Here is a 15097-nt window from a genome sequence, read left to right as displayed (position 1 = left end):
TTGATGTCAGTGAACTTTTCAGTGGTTGGTGTTAAAAAAAAGCCCCCAAATCCCCTATGAGCAAGCACTTGGCGACAGTGGAGAGGAAAAACTCCCTCTTAATAGGGAGAAACCTCTGACAGAACCGGGCTCAGGAAGGGGTGGCCTTCTGTCTTGACCAAGAGGGGTTCAAATGTTCACTGACAATTTAGTTGTATATAAATATGATTTTTAGGACTTGATGTTGACACCAATTATGTGAAATTGGGGACGCGCACAGTTCCGCTTCTTCTTGTTCTTCTTCTTACTTGGCGGAATCTCTGGCAGGCTCTTGACTTCAGTCTTGAGTTCAGCCACCTTGACATTGAGCATTTTCTGTTTGTCTTGTACACTTTGCAAAGATTCCTGTACAGAAAATGCAGCTGACTCTTCTTTTTCTATCTTCTGTTGTTCTGTGGTGTCTTTTTCTTTCTGAGGCTCCTGCAGAGACCTTGCAGTGGATGGCAGTGAGTCCTCTTTTTCCATCTTGTCCTGTTCTCCAGTCTCGTTTTCTTTCGGAAGCTCAAATTTGTGCATTTCATTTGCAGCAGTGGAATTTTGTTCTTTGTGCTGCTGTGGGATTTTAAGTGAGGAAGCTTTGGCCCCTTTCAGCTCTCGCTCCAGAGACTCTAGCTTCAAATCATGAAGGGCCTTGTTGGGGCAGAGCTGGGATTTCAGGTCACTGATTTCCAGGTTGAGTGTCTCCTGCTCCTGCCTATGTTTAACGGCCTGCTCTTCAAGCTGATTTTGAGCTGCTAGGAGCTGTTTCTGGAGCATCTCAATCTGCTCTTGCTGAATCCTACATTTGAGCTCAAATTCAGCCTCCTTAGAGGACTTCAGTCCTACAGAGTCAGTGTGTGAAGCCTCTGTGGTTGGAGTGGCAGACTCCACACACTGCTCTGTGGTAGGGTGGCTGATTTGGTCCTGCAGGGTAGCAATAACCTCATCCAATATGACCATAGCTTCATTGTCACTCACGAGAGTGTCTGTCTCACTGATGTCATAGGGCTTATTACTAGAAGCCTCTTCCAGCTGCTCTATGAGGCCTTTGATCGTTTCCTCGTGATTTTTCTCGTTCTCGTGAATTTCTTCACGAAGTTTGTTCACCTGAAGCTGGTGATAAGAGGCCCTCTTGTTTGCACCTACCATTTTACCGTAAAGGTCGTTCTGATGGTATTGGGAGGCTTCCAGTTGGTGTCTGAGAGCAGCAATCTCGTGCCAGGGATTAAACGGGGGTCTAAATGTGGGAATGGGTTGATACTCCCAAGTCCCTCCATTAGGCACAGGGTTTGGTCTGCTGGGGTTCTTCCCATTTCTCTCTCTCTCCATGTCCTCCTTTGCATTTGAAATGGGGAGCATTTCTTCATTTTTTGGGTTTGCTCCATCAGCCGTGCTGTTTTGAGCTTCAAGAAGAGCCCGGGCATATGCCCGAGTAATTGCTCTTCTTGGTTCTTCAGCCACTCTTTTCTGTTTTTGCTTTTTTTGTTTCTTTGGTTTCACAACCGTTTCCTTTGGTGGTTGTGCCACAGGAGACTTTTTAGTATTTGGTTGTGCGGCTTTATCAACCTCAGGTTTTGGTGTGATGACCATTTCTATTTTTGCTTCTGCCATTGTAGATGCGTCAGCGTGTGCGTGTGCGTTTCTCTGCGTCCGCCTTGTCTTTGTTTTAACAACCAGGTTGCTTTGTGTTTCTGCCATCTGAGATCCACTAAAGTCGGTTGAACGTCTCCCCTATTTATAGGGTTTTCCAGTAGAATGTGCACTGTGACATCACAGGCTGTTCCTGTGATGCGCTGTTCCTTTGAAGTGCCATGATTGGAACAATTCAAAATAAAATGCCCACAAACCTAATGTAAAGGAAAGGCTTTTATTTTGTAGCACATACTGAATTAACACTATAAAAGCTACTCTACAGGAATTGCAGTAAAAAATAGGCATAATAATTTCTTTCATAATTTAAACAAGGACAGGTAGAAAACGTTCATATTTAGTGAAAGATATTTATTAACATTATCCAATGAGAGTTACTGAATGTCTGTAGGCAGTGAGATCTTGGTGGTTGATGAGGCTACAGAATGTCATCTATGTTTGGTTTTAAATTCAGTTTCAATGCTGAATCTAAGAAACAACAGACTGCAGAGGGAGACTTTAATAGAGGTTTACTAACTCTTACTATCATATACATTGTGGAAAAATCTGTCTTTATTTAGCATAATATATTTGTTATAAGCACTAAATATGTTTTATGATTAACTGATGAACACTAACGTACCAAGCTGAAACTTCAGCTCACCAGTCAGCAGCTTATATTCACAAAAAACAGATAAATCTGCAATTCATGCAACTCTAACCAGCCAACAAAAACATGTGTTCATAATACAAAACAAGTTTACTTTGTGAAATGTTAAAAGGTACAAAAAATAAAACAATATGTTTTCAAGACTTTTTCACAAGTTCCTATATCTCACTGAAATGTTACTCTGTAGCTGATTTCTCGTATTTTAAGTGTGATGAGAAATTTTGACTAGAAACAAGACAAATATACTTGATAAGAGTTTGAGTTTTTGCAGTGTATATGCAGCTGATTGATTTGGTCTTTAACCAACATGGAATCATTTATGTTGGGCAGCTGTGGCTATGTGTACTAATCAGTGCTTCAGTCCACACGTCAAAGGGCAAGATACTGAACCTTCGATTGTCCCCAATGCATTTGGGTGTGAATGAAATGTATGACTATGACTTCTAGTTCAAAAAGGGCTATTTATGTATTTAAGTCCAGTTGTTGCTCATTCACTGTTACCTTGAACGAGTCATGCTATCACCACTCTGTGTAACAGATATTTCCTATATAAGCAAATATGTTTTACACTATTTACCTACTGAAATGAAATGACTGAATGTATCAAACATACATTTTGCTCTTACTTCACATTTTAATATTTTTAATGATAACATTATTAGGTTTTTAATGTCCCTTACTGCAGAATAAAGATTTCTTATGAAAGTTTGGTTTTGTTTTGTTTTTATCTTTAGCTCCATTCTAAGAAAATGACCAGTTTCAAGTGTCCTCAGTGTAGGACACATACAGGATGCCATGCTGAAATGTAAAGCACTTACAATAGAAGCCACCAGAAACAAATTATTCCAGCCTAATTGATGACATTTATGGCATTTGTTTTCTGTGCTGACTGATATGCTGCTCAGTGCTTTGCTGCCTGCTTTTAAATCAGATGTCACTCTGAACATAAACACAAGCTACATGTGATGTCTCTGATGTGTATCTGTTTCTACCCGTGCTGATGCTAGCATGACTAAAGCTAGCCAAGCAGCAGTAAATATGTGAAGTAAGGCAGAAGGATATACTCATCAAACAAACAGGATCATAAGAATATAAAACCACGAGCACTACAAATGTAACAGAAATATGTTGACATAAAATGGCATGTTATTTGAAATCTACACGAAACAATGACACAACTACTTTTTTTCAATTTTTTTCAATTTATTTATTTTTTACCAATTGTCCAAATTAGTCTGTGATTGGCCTTAGTGTGACAGAAATCATATTTATATACAACTAAATATGACTCAGCAAACATGTTTTAAATGGATGATTCCTCACTTGATGACGAATGATCCATTTCCATATTTGCTGAGTCTTAAATTTGATGTCAGTGAACTTTTCAGTGGTTGGTGTTAAAAAAAAGCCCCCAAATCCCCTATGAGCAAGCACTTGGCGACAGTGGAGAGGAAAAACTCCCTCTTAATAGGGAGAAACCTCTGACAGAACCGGGCTCAGGAAGGGGTGGCCTTCTGTCTTGACCAAGAGGGGTTCAAATGTTCACTGACAATTTAGTTGTATATAAATATGATTTTTAGGACTTGATGTTGACACCAATTATGTGAAATTGGGGACGCGCACAGTTCCGCTTCTTCTTGTTCTTCTTCTTACTTGGCGGATTCTCTGGCAGGCTCTTGACTTCAGTCTTGAGTTCAGCCACCTTGACATTGAGCATTTTCTGTTTGTCTTGTACACTTTGCAAAGATTCCTGTACAGAAAATGCAGCTGACTCTTCTTTTTCTATCTTCTGTTGTTCTGTGGTGTCTTTTTCTTTCTGAGGCTCCTGCAGAGACCTTGCAGTGGATGGCAGTGAGTCCTCTTTTTCCATCTTGTCCTGTTCTCCAGTCTCGTTTTCTTTCGGAAGCTCAAATTTGTGCATTTCATTTGCAGCAGTGGAATTTTGTTCTTTGTGCTGCTGTGGGATTTTAAGTGAGGAAGCTTTGGCCCCTTTCAGCTCTCGCTCCAGAGACTCTAGCTTCAAATCATGAAGGGCCTTGTTGGGGCAGAGCTGGGATTTCAGGTCACTGATTTCCAGGTTGAGTGTCTCCTGCTCCTGCCTATGTTTAACGGCCTGCTCTTCAAGCTGATTTTGAGCTGCTAGGAGCTGTTTCTGGAGCATCTCAATCTGCTCTTGCTGAATCCTACATTTGAGCTCAAATTCAGCCTCCTTAGAGGACTTCAGTCCTACAGAGTCAGTGTGTGAAGCCTCTGTGGTTGGAGTGGCAGACTCCACACACTGCTCTGTGGTAGGGTGGCTGATTTGGTCCTGCAGGGTAGCAATAACCTCATCCAATATGACCATAGCTTCATTGTCACTCACGAGAGTGTCTGTCTCACTGATGTCATAGGGCTTATTACTAGAAGCCTCTTCCAGCTGCTCTATGAGGCCTTTGATCGTTTCCTCGTGATTTTTCTCGTTCTCGTGAATTTCTTCACGAAGTTTGTTCACCTGAAGCTGGTGATAAGAGGCCCTCTTGTTTGCACCTACCATTTTACCGTAAAGGTCGTTCTGATGGTATTGGGAGGCTTCCAGTTGGTGTCTGAGAGCAGCAATCTCGTGCCAGGGATTAAACGGGGGTCTAAATGTGGGAATGGGTTGATATTCCCAAGTCCCTCCATTAGGCACAGGGTTTGGTCTGCTGGGGTTCTTCCCATTTCTCTCTCTCTCCATGTCCTCCTTTGCATTTGAAATGGGGAGCATTTCTTCATTTTTTGGGTTTGCTCCATCAGCCGTGCTGTTTTGAGCTTCAAGAAGAGCCCGGGCATATGCCCGAGTAATTGCTCTTCTTGGTTCTTCAGCCACTCTTTTCTGTTTTTGCTTTTTTTGTTTCTTTGGTTTCACAACCGTTTCCTTTGGTGGTTGTGCCACAGGAGACTTTTTAGTATTTGGTTGTGCGGCTTTATCAACCTCAGGTTTTGGTGTGATGACCATTTCTATTTTTGCTTCTGCCATTGTAGATGCGTCAGCGTGTGCGTGTGCGTTTCTCTGCGTCCGCCTTGTCTTTGTTTTAACAACCAGGTTGCTTTGTGTTTCTGCCATCTGAGATCCACTAAAGTCGGTTGAACGTCTCCCCTATTTATAGGGTTTTCCAGTAGAATGTGCACTGTGACATCACAGGCTGTTCCTGTGATGCGCTGTTCCTTTGAAGTGCCATGATTGGAACAATTCAAAATAAAATGCCCACAAACCTAATGTAAAGGAAAGGCTTTTATTTTGTAGCACATACTGAATTAACACTATAAAAGCTACTCTACAGGAATTGCAGTAAAAAATAGGCATAATAATTTCTTTCATAATTTAAACAAGGACAGGTAGAAAACGTTCATATTTAGTGAAAGATATTTATTAACATTATCCAATGAGAGTTACTGAATGTCTGTAGGCAGTGAGATCTTGGTGGTTGATGAGGCTACAGAATGTCATCTATGTTTGGTTTTAAATTCAGTTTCAATGCTGAATCTAAGAAACAACAGACTGCAGAGGGAGACTTTAATAGAGGTTTACTAACTCTTACTATCATATACATTGTGGAAAAATCTGTCTTTATTTAGCATAATATATTTGTTATAAGCACTAAATATGTTTTATGATTAACTGATGAACACTAACGTACCAAGCTGAAACTTCAGCTCACCAGTCAGCAGCTTATATTCACAAAAAACAGATAAATCTGCAATTCATGCAACTCTAACCAGCCAACAAAAACATGTGTTCATAATACAAAACAAGTTTACTTTGTGAAATGTTAAAAGGTACAAAAAATAAAACAATATGTTTTCAAGACTTTTTCACAAGTTCCTATATCTCACTGAAATGTTACTCTGTAGCTGATTTCTCGTATTTTAAGTGTGATGAGAAATTTTGACTAGAAACAAGACAAATATACTTGATAAGAGTTTGAGTTTTTGCAGTGTATATGCAGCTGATTGATTTGGTCTTTAACCAACATGGAATCATTTATGTTGGGCAGCTGTGGCTATGTGTACTAATCAGTGCTTCAGTCCACACGTCAAAGGGCAAGATACTGAACCTTCGATTGTCCCCAATGCATTTGGGTGTGAATGAAATGTATGACTATGACTTCTAGTTCAAAAAGGGCTATTTATGTATTTAAGTCCAGTTGTTGCTCATTCACTGTTACCTTGAACGAGTCATGCTATCACCACTCTGTGTAACAGATATTTCCTATATAAGCAAATATGTTTTACACTATTTACCTACTGAAATGAAATGACTGAATGTATCAAACATACATTTTGCTCTTACTTCACATTTTAATATTTTTAATGATAACATTATTAGGTTTTTAATGTCCCTTACTGCAGAATAAAGATTTCTTATGAAAGTTTGGTTTTGTTTTGTTTTTATCTTTAGCTCCATTCTAAGAAAATGACCAGTTTCAAGTGTCCTCAGTGTAGGACACATACAGGATGCCATGCTGAAATGTAAAGCACTTACAATAGAAGCCACCAGAAACAAATTATTCCAGCCTAATTGATGACATTTATGGCATTTGTTTTCTGTGCTGACTGATATGCTGCTCAGTGCTTTGCTGCCTGCTTTTAAATCAGATGTCACTCTGAACATAAACACAAGCTACATGTGATGTCTCTGATGTGTATCTGTTTCTACCCGTGCTGATGCTAGCATGACTAAAGCTAGCCAAGCAGCAGTAAATATGTGAAGTAAGGCAGAAGGATATACTCATCAAACAAACAGGATCATAAGAATATAAAACCACGAGCACTACAAATGTAACAGAAATATGTTGACATAAAATGGCATGTTATTTGAAATCTACACGAAACAATGACACAACTACTTTTTTTCAATTTTTTTCAATTTATTTATTTTTTACCAATTGTCCAAATTAGTCTGTGATTGGCCTTAGTGTGACAGAAATCATATTTATATACAACTAAATATGACTCAGCAAACATGTTTTAAATGGATGATTCCTCACTTGATGACGAATGATCCATTTCCATATTTGCTGAGTCTTAAATTTGATGTCAGTGAACTTTTCAGTGGTTGGTGTTAAAAAAAAGCCCCCAAATCCCCTATGAGCAAGCACTTGGCGACAGTGGAGAGGAAAAACTCCCTCTTAATAGGGAGAAACCTCTGACAGAACCGGGCTCAGGAAGGGGTGGCCTTCTGTCTTGACCAAGAGGGGTTCAAATGTTCACTGACAATTTAGTTGTATATAAATATGATTTTTAGGACTTGATGTTGACACCAATTATGTGAAATTGGGGACGCGCACAGTTCCGCTTCTTCTTGTTCTTCTTCTTACTTGGCGGATTCTCTGGCAGGCTCTTGACTTCAGTCTTGAGTTCAGCCACCTTGACATTGAGCATTTTCTGTTTGTCTTGTACACTTTGCAAAGATTCCTGTACAGAAAATGCAGCTGACTCTTCTTTTTCTATCTTCTGTTGTTCTGTGGTGTCTTTTTCTTTCTGAGGCTCCTGCAGAGACCTTGCAGTGGATGGCAGTGAGTCCTCTTTTTCCATCTTGTCCTGTTCTCCAGTCTCGTTTTCTTTCGGAAGCTCAAATTTGTGCATTTCATTTGCAGCAGTGGAATTTTGTTCTTTGTGCTGCTGTGGGATTTTAAGTGAGGAAGCTTTGGCCCCTTTCAGCTCTCGCTCCAGAGACTCTAGCTTCAAATCATGAAGGGCCTTGTTGGGGCAGAGCTGGGATTTCAGGTCACTGATTTCCAGGTTGAGTGTCTCCTGCTCCTGCCTATGTTTAACGGCCTGCTCTTCAAGCTGATTTTGAGCTGCTAGGAGCTGTTTCTGGAGCATCTCAATCTGCTCTTGCTGAATCCTACATTTGAGCTCAAATTCAGCCTCCTTAGAGGACTTCAGTCCTACAGAGTCAGTGTGTGAAGCCTCTGTGGTTGGAGTGGCAGACTCCACACACTGCTCTGTGGTAGGGTGGCTGATTTGGTCCTGCAGGGTAGCAATAACCTCATCCAATATGACCATAGCTTCATTGTCACTCACGAGAGTGTCTGTCTCACTGATGTCATAGGGCTTATTACTAGAAGCCTCTTCCAGCTGCTCTATGAGGCCTTTGATCGTTTCCTCGTGATTTTTCTCGTTCTCGTGAATTTCTTCACGAAGTTTGTTCACCTGAAGCTGGTGATAAGAGGCCCTCTTGTTTGCACCTACCATTTTACCGTAAAGGTCGTTCTGATGGTATTGGGAGGCTTCCAGTTGGTGTCTGAGAGCAGCAATCTCGTGCCAGGGATTAAACGGGGGTCTAAATGTGGGAATGGGTTGATATTCCCAAGTCCCTCCATTAGGCACAGGGTTTGGTCTGCTGGGGTTCTTCCCATTTCTCTCTCTCTCCATGTCCTCCTTTGCATTTGAAATGGGGAGCATTTCTTCATTTTTTGGGTTTGCTCCATCAGCCGTGCTGTTTTGAGCTTCAAGAAGAGCCCGGGCATATGCCCGAGTAATTGCTCTTCTTGGTTCTTCAGCCACTCTTTTCTGTTTTTGCTTTTTTTGTTTCTTTGGTTTCACAACCGTTTCCTTTGGTGGTTGTGCCACAGGAGACTTTTTAGTATTTGGTTGTGCGGCTTTATCAACCTCAGGTTTTGGTGTGATGACCATTTCTATTTTTGCTTCTGCCATTGTAGATGCGTCAGCGTGTGCGTGTGCGTTTCTCTGCGTCCGCCTTGTCTTTGTTTTAACAACCAGGTTGCTTTGTGTTTCTGCCATCTGAGATCCACTAAAGTCGGTTGAACGTCTCCCCTATTTATAGGGTTTTCCAGTAGAATGTGCACTGTGACATCACAGGCTGTTCCTGTGATGCGCTGTTCCTTTGAAGTGCCATGATTGGAACAATTCAAAATAAAATGCCCACAAACCTAATGTAAAGGAAAGGCTTTTATTTTGTAGCACATACTGAATTAACACTATAAAAGCTACTCTACAGGAATTGCAGTAAAAAATAGGCATAATAATTTCTTTCATAATTTAAACAAGGACAGGTAGAAAACGTTCATATTTAGTGAAAGATATTTATTAACATTATCCAATGAGAGTTACTGAATGTCTGTAGGCAGTGAGATCTTGGTGGTTGATGAGGCTACAGAATGTCATCTATGTTTGGTTTTAAATTCAGTTTCAATGCTGAATCTAAGAAACAACAGACTGCAGAGGGAGACTTTAATAGAGGTTTACTAACTCTTACTATCATATACATTGTGGAAAAATCTGTCTTTATTTAGCATAATATATTTGTTATAAGCACTAAATATGTTTTATGATTAACTGATGAACACTAACGTACCAAGCTGAAACTTCAGCTCACCAGTCAGCAGCTTATATTCACAAAAAACAGATAAATCTGCAATTCATGCAACTCTAACCAGCCAACAAAAACATGTGTTCATAATACAAAACAAGTTTACTTTGTGAAATGTTAAAAGGTACAAAAAATAAAACAATATGTTTTCAAGACTTTTTCACAAGTTCCTATATCTCACTGAAATGTTACTCTGTAGCTGATTTCTCGTATTTTAAGTGTGATGAGAAATTTTGACTAGAAACAAGACAAATATACTTGATAAGAGTTTGAGTTTTTGCAGTGTATATGCAGCTGATTGATTTGGTCTTTAACCAACATGGAATCATTTATGTTGGGCAGCTGTGGCTATGTGTACTAATCAGTGCTTCAGTCCACACGTCAAAGGGCAAGATACTGAACCTTCGATTGTCCCCAATGCATTTGGGTGTGAATGAAATGTATGACTATGACTTCTAGTTCAAAAAGGGCTATTTATGTATTTAAGTCCAGTTGTTGCTCATTCACTGTTACCTTGAACGAGTCATGCTATCACCACTCTGTGTAACAGATATTTCCTATATAAGCAAATATGTTTTACACTATTTACCTACTGAAATGAAATGACTGAATGTATCAAACATACATTTTGCTCTTACTTCACATTTTAATATTTTTAATGATAACATTATTAGGTTTTTAATGTCCCTTACTGCAGAATAAAGATTTCTTATGAAAGTTTGGTTTTGTTTTGTTTTTATCTTTAGCTCCATTCTAAGAAAATGACCAGTTTCAAGTGTCCTCAGTGTAGGACACATACAGGATGCCATGCTGAAATGTAAAGCACTTACAATAGAAGCCACCAGAAACAAATTATTCCAGCCTAATTGATGACATTTATGGCATTTGTTTTCTGTGCTGACTGATATGCTGCTCAGTGCTTTGCTGCCTGCTTTTAAATCAGATGTCACTCTGAACATAAACACAAGCTACATGTGATGTCTCTGATGTGTATCTGTTTCTACCCGTGCTGATGCTAGCATGACTAAAGCTAGCCAAGCAGCAGTAAATATGTGAAGTAAGGCAGAAGGATATACTCATCAAACAAACAGGATCATAAGAATATAAAACCACGAGCACTACAAATGTAACAGAAATATGTTGACATAAAATGGCATGTTATTTGAAATCTACACGAAACAATGACACAACTACTTTTTTTCAATTTTTTCAATTTATTTATTTTTTACCAATTGTCCAAATTAGTCTGTGATTGGCCTTAGTGTGACAGAAATCATATTTATATACAACTAAATATGACTCAGCAAACATGTTTTAAATGGATGATTCCTCACTTGATGACGAATGATCCATTTCCATATTTGCTGAGTCTTAAATTTGATGTCAGTGAACTTTTCAGTGGTTGGTGTTAAAAAAAAGCCCCCAAATCCCCTATGAGCAAGCACTTGGCGACAGTGGAGAGGAAAAACTCCCTCTTAATAGGGAGAAACCTCTGACAGAACCGGGCTCAGGAAGGGGTGGCCTTCTGTCTTGACCAAGAGGGGTTCAAATGTTCACTGACAATTTAGTTGTATATAAATATGATTTTTAGGACTTGATGTTGACACCAATTATGTGAAATTGGGGACGCGCACAGTTCCGCTTCTTCTTGTTCTTCTTCTTACTTGGCGGATTCTCTGGCAGGCTCTTGACTTCAGTCTTGAGTTCAGCCACCTTGACATTGAGCATTTTCTGTTTGTCTTGTACACTTTGCAAAGATTCCTGTACAGAAAATGCAGCTGACTCTTCTTTTTCTATCTTCTGTTGTTCTGTGGTGTCTTTTTCTTTCTGAGGCTCCTGCAGAGACCTTGCAGTGGATGGCAGTGAGTCCTCTTTTTCCATCTTGTCCTGTTCTCCAGTCTCGTTTTCTTTCGGAAGCTCAAATTTGTGCATTTCATTTGCAGCAGTGGAATTTTGTTCTTTGTGCTGCTGTGGGATTTTAAGTGAGGAAGCTTTGGCCCCTTTCAGCTCTCGCTCCAGAGACTCTAGCTTCAAATCATGAAGGGCCTTGTTGGGGCAGAGCTGGGATTTCAGGTCACTGATTTCCAGGTTGAGTGTCTCCTGCTCCTGCCTATGTTTAACGGCCTGCTCTTCAAGCTGATTTTGAGCTGCTAGGAGCTGTTTCTGGAGCATCTCAATCTGCTCTTGCTGAATCCTACATTTGAGCTCAAATTCAGCCTCCTTAGAGGACTTCAGTCCTACAGAGTCAGTGTGTGAAGCCTCTGTGGTTGGAGTGGCAGACTCCACACACTGCTCTGTGGTAGGGTGGCTGATTTGGTCCTGCAGGGTAGCAATAACCTCATCCAATATGACCATAGCTTCATTGTCACTCACGAGAGTGTCTGTCTCACTGATGTCATAGGGCTTATTACTAGAAGCCTCTTCCAGCTGCTCTATGAGGCCTTTGATCGTTTCCTCGTGATTTTTCTCGTTCTCGTGAATTTCTTCACGAAGTTTGTTCACCTGAAGCTGGTGATAAGAGGCCCTCTTGTTTGCACCTACCATTTTACCGTAAAGGTCGTTCTGATGGTATTGGGAGGCTTCCAGTTGGTGTCTGAGAGCAGCAATCTCGTGCCAGGGATTAAACGGGGGTCTAAATGTGGGAATGGGTTGATATTCCCAAGTCCCTCCATTAGGCACAGGGTTTGGTCTGCTGGGGTTCTTCCCATTTCTCTCTCTCTCCATGTCCTCCTTTGCATTTGAAATGGGGAGCATTTCTTCATTTTTTGGGTTTGCTCCATCAGCCGTGCTGTTTTGAGCTTCAAGAAGAGCCCGGGCATATGCCCGAGTAATTGCTCTTCTTGGTTCTTCAGCCACTCTTTTCTGTTTTTGCTTTTTTTGTTTCTTTGGTTTCACAACCGTTTCCTTTGGTGGTTGTGCCACAGGAGACTTTTTAGTATTTGGTTGTGCGGCTTTATCAACCTCAGGTTTTGGTGTGATGACCATTTCTATTTTTGCTTCTGCCATTGTAGATGCGTCAGCGTGTGCGTGTGCGTTTCTCTGCGTCCGCCTTGTCTTTGTTTTAACAACCAGGTTGCTTTGTGTTTCTGCCATCTGAGATCCACTAAAGTCGGTTGAACGTCTCCCCTATTTATAGGGTTTTCCAGTAGAATGTGCACTGTGACATCACAGGCTGTTCCTGTGATGCGCTGTTCCTTTGAAGTGCCATGATTGGAACAATTCAAAATAAAATGCCCACAAACCTAATGTAAAGGAAAGGCTTTTATTTTGTAGCACATACTGAATTAACACTATAAAAGCTACTCTACAGGAATTGCAGTAAAAAATAGGCATAATAATTTCTTTCATAATTTAAACAAGGACAGGTAGAAAACGTTCATATTTAGTGAAAGATATTTATTAACATTATCCAATGAGAGTTACTGAATGTCTGTAGGCAGTGAGATCTTGGTGGTTGATGAGGCTACAGAATGTCATCTATGTTTGGTTTTAAATTCAGTTTCAATGCTGAATCTAAGAAACAACAGACTGCAGAGGGAGACTTTAATAGAGGTTTACTAACTCTTACTATCATATACATTGTGGAAAAATCTGTCTTTATTTAGCATAATATATTTGTTATAAGCACTAAATATGTTTTATGATTAACTGATGAACACTAACGTACCAAGCTGAAACTTCAGCTCACCAGTCAGCAGCTTATATTCACAAAAAACAGATAAATCTGCAATTCATGCAACTCTAACCAGCCAACAAAAACATGTGTTCATAATACAAAACAAGTTTACTTTGTGAAATGTTAAAAGGTACAAAAAATAAAACAATATGTTTTCAAGACTTTTTCACAAGTTCCTATATCTCACTGAAATGTTACTCTGTAGCTGATTTCTCGTATTTTAAGTGTGATGAGAAATTTTGACTAGAAACAAGACAAATATACTTGATAAGAGTTTGAGTTTTTGCAGTGTATATGCAGCTGATTGATTTGGTCTTTAACCAACATGGAATCATTTATGTTGGGCAGCTGTGGCTATGTGTACTAATCAGTGCTTCAGTCCACACGTCAAAGGGCAAGATACTGAACCTTCGATTGTCCCCAATGCATTTGGGTGTGAATGAAATGTATGACTATGACTTCTAGTTCAAAAAGGGCTATTTATGTATTTAAGTCCAGTTGTTGCTCATTCACTGTTACCTTGAACGAGTCATGCTATCACCACTCTGTGTAACAGATATTTCCTATATAAGCAAATATGTTTTACACTATTTACCTACTGAAATGAAATGACTGAATGTATCAAACATACATTTTGCTCTTACTTCACATTTTAATATTTTTAATGATAACATTATTAGGTTTTTAATGTCCCTTACTGCAGAATAAAGATTTCTTATGAAAGTTTGGTTTTGTTTTGTTTTTATCTTTAGCTCCATTCTAAGAAAATGACCAGTTTCAAGTGTCCTCAGTGTAGGACACATACAGGATGCCATGCTGAAATGTAAAGCACTTACAATAGAAGCCACCAGAAACAAATTATTCCAGCCTAATTGATGACATTTATGGCATTTGTTTTCTGTGCTGACTGATATGCTGCTCAGTGCTTTGCTGCCTGCTTTTAAATCAGATGTCACTCTGAACATAAACACAAGCTACATGTGATGTCTCTGATGTGTATCTGTTTCTACCCGTGCTGATGCTAGCATGACTAAAGCTAGCCAAGCAGCAGTAAATATGTGAAGTAAGGCAGAAGGATATACTCATCAAACAAACAGGATCATAAGAATATAAAACCACGAGCACTACAAATGTAACAGAAATATGTTGACATAAAATGGCATGTTATTTGAAATCTACACGAAACAATGACACAACTACTTTTTTTCAATTTTTTTCAATTTATTTATTTTTTACCAATTGTCCAAATTAGTCTGTGATTGGCCTTAGTGTGACAGAAATCATATTTATATACAACTAAATATGACTCAGCAAACATGTTTTAAATGGATGATTCCTCACTTGATGACGAATGATCCATTTCCATATTTGCTGAGTCTTAAATTTGATGTCAGTGAACTTTTCAGTGGTTGGTGTTAAAAAAAAGCCCCCAAATCCCCTATGAGCAAGCACTTGGCGACAGTGGAGAGGAAAAACTCCCTCTTAATAGGGAGAAACCTCTGACAGAACCGGGCTCAGGAAGGGGTGGCCTTCTGTCTTGACCAAGAGGGGTTCAAATGTTCACTGACAATTTAGTTGTATATAAATATGATTTTTAGGACTTGATGTTGACACCAATTATGTGAAATTGGGGACGCGCACAGTTCCGCTTCTTCTTGTTCTTCTTCTTACTTGGCGGATTCTCTGGCAGGCTCTTGACTTCAGTCTTGAGTTCAGCCACCTTGACATTGAGCATTTTCTGTTTGTCTTG

At 39.6% G+C, this 15097-nt stretch overlaps 1 protein-coding gene across 1 annotated transcript in view; it reads left to right on the top strand.

Moving 5' to 3' along the window:
* Window positions 1-15097, top strand: part of tmcc3 (transmembrane and coiled-coil domain family 3) — a 199299-nt gene that overhangs the window by 123259 nt on the left and 60943 nt on the right. The gene's annotated exons all lie outside the window — the stretch shown is intronic.

Source organism: Rhamphochromis longiceps, linkage group LG17 (assembly GCF_057381845.1).
Source record: "Rhamphochromis longiceps isolate RC_006_pf linkage group LG17, R_longiceps_female_GT1.1, whole genome shotgun sequence".
In the NCBI taxonomy this organism is placed as follows: domain Eukaryota; kingdom Metazoa; phylum Chordata; class Actinopteri; order Cichliformes; family Cichlidae; genus Rhamphochromis; species Rhamphochromis longiceps.
This window is presented reverse-complemented; position numbering and strand designations above follow the sequence as displayed.